Here is a 10,059-nt window from a genome sequence, read left to right as displayed (position 1 = left end):
GAAAGTGGGCGTACTCACTTCTTGATGGAAAGAATGTTTACAGAGGGACTACCTGATCCTATCAAAGAAATGGAGATCCCATCTTCCCCACGCCAAATTGATGGATTTCATGTCTTCAGAAGTTAGAACCACCATCATTTCCAAACTATATAAAGACCCCGAGCTAGTCTCAGCTCTTCCAGCCTTCCTCAATGGAGAACTAAAGTTTGGGCTACCACAATTTGCATAGATGGATGGAGCTGGGGAGATGCCAATAGAGGAGGTATACATAGATCCACAACCCAACCTAGATGAGAACCTTGTTATAGAAATACCTGCTAACAAGTTGGGGCAATACTTTGAGGGTGATGAATCCAATGCGACTATACCAATCACTACTAAGGGATTAACTGTGAAGGGAATCCTTGATGGTGGCGCTTGGGTTAGTATTGTGACTAAAAATTGCTGGGAAACTATGGGAAGACCTCACCTTGCGACCACAACCATAGTAGTGAAGATGACCAATGGGTCTATTGTTAAACCTATTGGGATGCTATAAGATCTCAAGATAAAGGTCTTTGAACATAAAATAAGACTTACCTTCATTGTTATGGATTTCTCCAAGCACACTATGGCATCAGAGATGATCTTAGGACGTCCTTTCATGAGGGAAGCAAAAATGGTGCATGACTGGTCTAAAAACCATGTCTACTTGCAGTTCCAAGATTCTGTCATTCGAGCGGATCTTGTGATTGGTCGAGCACATCCTCTAGGAAACACGTTTATAATTGATCATAGATCTGATACCACAGTTCACTCAGCCCCATTGCAGTATTGTTACACGTGTAAAGCGGACACTGATGTTGGGGAAGATTCTCCTTATATGGATGTACTACCTGGGATGACTGAGTCGGACAATGTGGATTGGATCCACCTAGAAGCAACCATAGACACTTGGGGAAATAGGGGGATGACCTGGGTAACACCTGAGGGGGATGAAATGCCCGTACCCTTAAATAGGCTACAAGCAATGCATATAGCTTTTGACAAGACTCATCCTAATATAACAGAAAAAACATACAAGTGGGTCCCTAAATCTTCTTTAGCGACCATAGCCAATGCTAAAAAACAGAAGCCTTGTAAGAAACGTTCCACTCGCTCCAAGAAATGTAAGAAAACGTGGCGCTGGATTCCTAAACGACTATTGGAAGCCCAAGGCTACTATAAAGGAAGTGATTAAATCTGGGTGCCAAAACGTAAATTGTGCTCTTACTTGTCACCAGGCCCATGTGAGCTCAATCCCGTAGCTCCAAAACGAATTGACAATTGCGGAAAGGAAAAAATCACGGAATGCTACACACCCGCTCCAGAGCTAGTTTGGGTACCAAAGAAAGAACAATTTGTTCCACCTAGCTCAGGAAGGGGGGAGTCCCATGAAGCTTCCAGCTCCTCATGTAATGCATCCATAGAGGTAAAAGCTTCTCCACAACCTCCACCTACAATAATGGACCTCCATGAAGCTACAAAGGAATCCACACCTCCTAGTGTTCAAGAATCACCTGATGAACCACTTCAAGTCCGATCCTGGGAGAGTACCTTACCACCCTTGCAACTCGATGAGGCACCTAAGGTAATAGAAAACTACTGGCAAAAATCCCCACCTATTACCAACTGGAACAATTGGTTTCAAAGGGTGACAAGATCATTTCAAATGGTATGATCTACCCAAGGAAGGGGGGAGTGTTTGCTGACAGTCATCATTCACTTGCTTCCCTCTCAACCTTCCTCCCTGACCTCTCAATCACCAATCTTAGGGAATGTACATATAAAGCCTTATACTCACAAAAAACAAAAAGAATAAAGAGCAAGAGCAATTAGCAAACGAGTATGCACAATATAAGTCAAAACACTGACCCACACCTACACATTCACATCCGGTACACTGAAACAAAAACCTATGTCATAAAACACCTTTGATCCTCATCACTTGAGTGATGGAGGGTAGGTAGGATTAGTACTATACGAGTGTTTCTGTTTTAGAGTTGAGTGATCAGCAAAGTTCTTTCTTCCCACTAATGTGCCTCCTAGAGGTATTCTTTGTGTTTCTTAGTGTGTACAGGAACGTGTTGCTGTTGTTAGGATTTGGAACTTCATGGAATCTTTCTCTCATTCACACTTCAAATCAAGCACGACCATCAACACAAACATGTGTTTCTTGTCCATTAGCATTGCCCCTTATCTTTTTTGCATCTATGATTGTCTGCTTTGATTGTGATTGGTAGCATAATATCCATCACATTTTCTTAGTATCAAACATTTAATTCAATGCAATTTTTTGTCATAATCACTTGTCTAGGTTTAAACATCAAGCAAGTCCGACTAAGCTAGTTTGACCAAGTTAGGTGTTAGAGATCTTCTTACCATGGGGAATGCCTTCCTAATAATCAATGGTTACTTAGGTTCTTAATCCGATCTAGGTAGCATTGTGTGAAATGTACAAGGGCTTTCTAGTGGGCTTGACCCTATTGACCTTTAGCTTAAGTATTATAAAGGGAGTTTACTAGTGTGATGAGCCTGGGGAGGTATATCAGTGTTATATGACCCCCCAAAGTTACAAAATTAAAATGTTAAAAATGAACTAACAAAAAATCAAAGTGCCACAATGTAAATTCTTAAGCTGGAAGAGAAATCTCAGCTTGATTGGGTACTTCACTCACATGTATCGCCTATGGTACTAGAGCTCTAGAGGTTCCCAGTGTGGGCGCTTTTCCTTGAAAAGCAAAAAACCCAAGGCATACAAAATAAGCACATACATCAAAATCGAATCACTGTGAAAAGACTTTGGGGGGTCAAAGAAAATTAATCAGTTAGGCGATGATTTCATGAGAAATTCCTTTTATTGTAGCTTAACACTAGGTTGGTAACCTAACAGGACATAAAAATGTCCTTTCAGGGTTTTGTAAAAAACCTCCAAAACCATAGTAGTTCCACTCATTTTGTAAAATCCTTTCATGAGGTTATAGTTCAAGGTCTACTACACATGTAAAAAATAAGAAACTTGTAAAATTTCTCATCTTTTGGTCACACCAAGCCTCCAAAGTTGATGGACGAGTACATTTTCATCAAAACAGTCATTTCTTACATTTTGTTGCATAAAAATAAGATTAGGGATTTTTGTAGGACTTGAGATAAATTCCCTAGTTAACTTCAATGGATTGGTGATCAGAACATATGATTGCTTCTCACTCACTATTTTTTGTTTTGCCAAAAGAAATAGGTACAAAAAAGTTGAATTTTTACCATTCTGCAAACCTATCATCAAAGTTTCTATAGCCACGCTCAATAAAAATAATATATACATGTTTTCTTACTTCCTTATTGTCCTTTAGGTTCATAAGGATCCATGGAGCATGTCAAAAGAATATTACATCTCTTACCAAGGGGAATCTTGGGGACAAAGATGAAGTGCTAAATACAGCAAACATGAAAAAACTGGGTTCAACATTATGAGTTGTAGAATCCCATAGAAACTACTCAATATCTAGCCAAATTTGATCCTTATGACTAGATATGGTTACTACCTACAAAATGCATGTAGTTGTCACAAGAAACTAACAATATTGAAAAAGCTATACTTGATATACTAGAATGTTTCGTTTTCTTCTATAATTGAAAAAATCAACCATCGTTTTCTACTATGCAAAATAGGGTATTAGGTGCCCCAAAACTCAAGGAATATTAGCTTTATGTTACAATATGCGACATAGAAAATCAAAACTACATTTGGATATCTTGAAAGCCACCAAAAAAATCATAGAAGAGCTAAAATTGGCTAAAAAACAGGATTTAACAATATTTGTACTTTGGTCATAACTTACAACTTTAACATTTATTTCTCCTTAGAAGCATCAGGACATGTTGAGGACTACTAAAGATAGTTCTCTAGCATTATAGACCTCACAAACATGAATTCTAGAGTGGTATAGTTGCAAAAAGTTGAAAAAAGCCAAAAATAGGACCCGTTTTTTCACGCAGTTTAGGTTATGAAATGTTGTGCAAGGACAAGGTTAAAGATGGAATTGATATTCCAAAAAAATGTCGAGTTTTTTTCAGCTCATGAGACAACTTTCTAGATAGATAGCACCTCAAAATCCATTTTGAAACTCTTGACATAATTCAAGGAAAATGGTCACTTAACAGGACATAAAAGTGTCCCATTACCAACCTAGTGTTAACTACAAGGTCTTCTAGGTATAGCCTCTGGTCAGCCCTTGAACATGAAATACTTGTCTCTCGCGATTAAACAACTTAATTGACCAGAGAAAATTAAGAAGCTTACCCATGGTATTAATAGTCGATCTCTAGTGCCTTTTGACCGTTAAATTAGCGACCACAGACTTGTTTAATTTTTACCTTCACATCTATTTATGCATTTGATTACATTGCAATTTAATGTTTATTGCTGACAAATTGTTTAAAATTCTGTTACCAATTAATTTGTCTGCCTAAAATTGCATATGCTTTTTAATCGCTTATGAGAATGCAATTATTGTGCCAATGTTGTTTGATTTTGCAGTAACGGAAGAAGGCTAAGGACATTCATCTCAAATTCTCTTCCACCTCGACGAACGAGCTTCAACTCAATAGCTTCCGAGGACGGAATCTACATCAGGAAGGGGGGCATGTTAACCCTCACGGCTCACGGACACCCTATCACCTACGAGATGGACGTTGTAACCTACGGCGGACATTGTATTATTTATTTGGTAGAGTCAGGTATCGGGCTTGTCGGTCCAATACGAAAAGGGTAAGAGTGATCGCCGATGAGAGGTGCACTCCAACTGGAACATTCAAGGGATTAGTTGGCTAAGCATGGGTGCCCAAGTGTGAATGGGGCGAGCTCATATAAAAGTCAACTAAACCTAAAATTCACTTATTCTCTCATTTGTGCAATAGAAGAGTGCTCTTGCTCCATCTCCATCTCCATCTTCTTCTACTTCACCTCCTTGTGTGTGTGTGTGTGTGTGTGTGTGTGTGTGTGTGTGTGAGAGAGAGAGAGAGAGAGAGAGAGAGAGAGAGAGAGAGAGAGAGAGTGGGCGATCGAGCATTACGAAGGCACGGTGGTGGAGAAGTGGTTGAGCGCGGCGAAGCGGCGGCTCCTTCTTCTTCACGTCGAGGAATCCTCCATGAAGCAAGCGCAGAGTGGCGGTGAGTGACACACCATCGCCTTCTTTGAGCTTACTAGTTTAGGCTTGTTGTGTGCTTGGAGCCATTTGTGGCTCGCACACGGTGTATCGGCAAGTTCCTTGCATTGACACGTGCGACATACACGCACACCATTATTCCTAGTGCATATGTAGTCAATCATTGTGCTTCCACCTCAGCTTTGACCAAACCATCAAATAGTACCAGATCTTGTGCTATTTGTGGACACAACAATCATTAAACAAAGGATTGTTTCAAAAAGAATCCTTGTACTCATTGCAGTAAGACAAATATAAGTGCTATAAAAAAAATAAAAATTAGATCCAGATGGTTGATGGTGATACAAAATCTCAAGTACTTTCTATTGTTAGTGATATTTTTTAGGTCAAGTTTTGTTTTTATGTCATTCATAGTAAAATAAATTTGTACGGGTTATAGACACTACCAGATATAAGTGGTAATACCTCCCAAAATTTGTTTGGTTCAAGTCCTATGTTTTAGACCATTTCTTGTGAGTCTGTTGGAGAAACCTAAACCTTATCTGTTTTGGGGGGGGGGGGGGGGGGGGGGGGGGGGGTATTGTCATGGCACGAAGTTATGGGGTATACCAAAACTCTTGGTTGTGAGGACACCTATAGGTCACAATTTATGTGTATACCACAAACTCATGGTTAAGAGTAAACCTAGAACTCTATGTCCTAAGAATGGTTAGTATAGTTTTGGGCTTGAGGGGGACATTGTTGGGTTCAAGCCCATTTGGTACCCTTGTGGAAACTTCTTTTATAGCATGCAGTGCACCTTCATTGAGCATGGATTTTGCATGGTCAGCTTCCACTCATATATATATGTAAATCTTATAAAACATCAAAAATAGCATTGCCTCTTTTATTTTGTGTGTAGATGTCTCTCTCTCTCTCTCTCTCTCTCTCTCTCTCTCTCTCTCTCTCTCTCTCTCTCTCTCTCTGTCTCTCTATCTATCTATCTCTGCATGCTGACACCAACTTCCATGGCACCACTCTATCTCTCTCTCCCTCTCTCTCTCTCTCTCTCTCTCTCTCTCTCTCTCTCTCTCTCTCTCTCTCTCTCTCTCTCTCTCTCTCTCTCTCCTGTGTGTATGTGTGTGTGTGTATGCTTACACCAACTTCCATGGCACTACCACATCGTCACCCTCCCTAGCAACCCTATTAGGTAACACACACTGGAGCGGTGCACGAGTGCTATAAAATGGCTTCAATGTGGTAGACGACCTTTGGTCCACATGAGATGGTGCATATGCATGGGTCTATCCAAGGACACAAGGTGAGGACATTGGTGGAAAATGGCGCTTTTTACAATTTTATCAAGTATAATATAGTGAAATGGCTCAAGTTGTCCTAGACTCTGAGATCTCACCATTACAAAGTAGCGATGGTGAATGATCATGATGCCGAGGTGTGGGATACTCAAGTGAAAGATGTACTGCTGGGGATTCAAGGGCATCCCATATCTTTGGATTTTCAAGTCATGAATATGGAGCAAGAAGATGTGGTCCTTAGTTGGGAGTGGTTACGTAGTTTAGGATCATAACTCAAACGTAGCTATTAGCACAATAGATTGATGTTTGGATCCAATGGCATGCACATGATGCTATTGGGAGACAAGGATGTGCCTTCCTCACCACTCATTTGTATAGCCAAGCTTATGAAGCTCTCTTCTCAAGATGAAATATAAGCTCTTTTTGTGCTACTCTATGTGTCATTTTCTTTAAAATGTTGATAATGTTTTAAATGACAATTCCTCAATGCTGCATGCTTTCCTCTTTTATCTTCCACTTATGGCTACTAAACTCTCTTAGTACAAGAAAATATTGCTGATAAGTTAAATTTTTATTGATGGAATGTAAAGATGTATTCCTAGATGACTTGCCACTAGGGTTACCAGCAGTGACACATCGATAAAAGTTGTGCAGTATAACATAAACATGGTTGGAGACAGTAAGCCCGTAAAAAAACCATCCTACAAATTGAGTCATTTTGAGGCTGTTGAGGTGGAATGTCAGCTTGTTGACTATCTCATAATGGAATTGGCCTACTAACTTGAGAGTAGTGGAAATTAGAGAGAGTAGTTTTGTGAAGCTACTTTGTGAGCATAGCGGGTGAACATAATTGATGGTAGCAACATAAACATAGCATTTATTTAACTTGGCAGGAACAATACTTTTGAAAGAGAGAGAGTTTAGAGAACATGACAAGAGTTGAGGACCGGACTTTTGTGGAGCCAGTCCCCTCTCCGATAGGCAAGTGTATTATAGTTTCTTCCATCAAGACACACTTGTTACAATACAATCTTTGTGTTCCTTGTGACCTAGGTGATGCAATGAAGATGAAAAGATTCATTCATCATGAGCATAACATAAACTTTGTGGAAAGCATTAACTATCCCAAGCCTCAGTTCCAAGACCTCAAACACCTCTGAAAGTGGAGAGAGCTAGCAAGGAATAAGGGTAGGGAAGAGGAAGAAGAAACATTTTATCATAATAATCAATATGTAATTCTCCTAAATGATTTTCTCATGTTAAACTGATCATTTAATATGGGGAAGTTCCAGGGGAGAAACAACTAGAATATTGGTTAAGCTAGCAGTAGGGATCCAAAGGAGGGAAAATAGGGTTCCAAAAGCGGGGCCATCTGCAAAAGAGAAATAGGCACCAATGGCCTTAAAAGACCCTAAGGTTCAGCCCATTAAGATTTCCAAAATGCTAAGGTTCCAAAATTCAAAGGTTTTGTCCAAAGGTCAAAAGCCTAGGGAAATTGGATGCTTTGTGTGTCTCCCAGAAGTCTTCAGCCATCCCTACATAAGAGTGGGCGAGCCCAAGAAGTCGGAGATGAGAGGGAAACTCACACTCACACACACACACACACACACACACACACACACACACACACACACACACACACACACACACACACACACACACACACACACAATCCCTTTACACAAAGGGAATGAGGGACACATTAGGTGTAGCCAGTTCCTATTGAATGGCCTTGTAGGTGGACCAATGAGAATTAAGCTAGAGTAAATCTAGTTTAGCTAATTTAAAAACACTTAATAAAAAGAAGCATCAAGAATTAAGCTCTCTAGAAGACTATTGGACAGTCTGCCAATGGGTCCAATGAGCATTCAACAGCCCAATGGCTTGCCTGATTCCTATTGGCCAAGAGACAAAGGGGTCTAATGAGAGTTTAGTTGAGTCAAATAACTACCTAAAGCTCTCACAAAAGGGGAAAGGGGGACACATGTCAGAAGACTGTCACTTATGCTGCTTAATTTCCATTGGCTAGGCGTGGGGAGGTCCAATGAGGTGTGAGGATGAGCAAATAGCAAGAGGGGTCGACCGAGAGAGAGGGGACTGATTTTTGCAAGCCATTAACACACACACACTCACACAATCTCATGTGTGAAGCAAAGAAGACTCTCTCTCCTTCTCAAGCTTTAATGGAAAGCTTATCACCTACTCCAAGCTTGTGAGAAGGGAGGCCTACATCAACAACTCTTGGCTTTGTGATGCAAATCCAACGAAGAGCCAAGCTTCAATGCATGCTCATCTCCTCTACCATGCTAATTACTAAGCTAAGATATGCTAATATGAGTGATTATGTGAGGAGATGTACATCTTTCTCGTAAGAATACTCCTTCTTCCTCTCAATCTACTCTCATACTCCGCTAGCACTCACCATCTTCGAAGGCGTGTGAGGTCTTGGGTCTGAGACCGTGACGAAATTGATGTTGTGTTTGATAAGTGTTTTGCTTAGTGCATGAAGTTTCCATCTTCATTGCACTAGTTAGTATCGAAGGAACACAAAGAAGTGTATTGTAAAATGTCTCTCTTGATGGGAGAAACCATAATACAAAGCCTTTTGGAGAGGGGACCGGCTCCATGCAAATCCGGTCCTCAACTATTGTCAATTGCTTAACTTCTCTCTCTTTTGAAGTATTTTTCATGCTATCTAACTAGGTGTTAGTTGTTAGAATGGCTATCAATAGTAAAGAGAGTGAAATTAATGTTGATAACTTTGATTTTGCTAATGAGCAAGCTACTAATGATGCCCCAATGCTTGTTAACTATCTTGTTTCTGGGCTTCAACAAGCCATGGGAAATGCATCCCTCCAAAGTGAAGTGCAATGGCAGCTTCGTGCTCATGGGGATTCTCCAAGCTCCCCACCATGACAAGAGAGCACCTAGGAAGCCTCCTTGCAAGACTTCCAAAAGAGGCCTCTCTCGGATTAGGGATGAAGAAGAGGATGCATATGAAGGGCTCAAGAATTTGCTCCTTGAGGACGCATCTCCTTCTCAAAGGAGAATTCAAGAGCCTCCACTGAAGGAACGAGAAAGAAGTGAGTCTTCTGCCACCTCGATGGAGATGGCTCTACGAAGATGGTGGTCTAAATGCTCTCCTTCACCTCCAAAATAGAGAAGACAATCACATACTTCTCCACACCATACTTCAAAGAGGGATGACAAAAAGCAAGAGAAGAAAAAGGAGAGAAAGAGGACACCCTCTTCTCCATCTTCTTCATACTCTTCCTCTTATGGAAGTGATGGTGAAGACAAAGAAGATCAAGGAAAGAAAAAGGCGAGAAAGAGGTCACCCTCTTCTCCATCTTGCTCAAATTCTTCATCTTTTGAAGAAAGTGATGGTGAAACCTTTGAACCATCAAAAAGAAGAGGCCATAGGAAATCCGATGCTGGATGGAAGAGGTCGTCCAAGCTCAAGAAATTCAAAGAGGGAGGGAAGAGCATCTCTTTCCTTACCTATGATGGAAATTTTGGTGCTACGGACAAAGTCTTGGCCTTTATCCAACAATTCGATGTGGCGTTTTGAGATGGGGGCT

Source organism: Adiantum capillus-veneris, chromosome 16 (assembly GCF_014529385.1).
Source record: "Adiantum capillus-veneris isolate H3 chromosome 16, ASM1452938v2, whole genome shotgun sequence".
NCBI lineage: Eukaryota > Viridiplantae > Streptophyta > Polypodiopsida > Polypodiales > Pteridaceae > Adiantum > Adiantum capillus-veneris.
Note: the sequence above shows the minus strand (reverse complement) of the source record.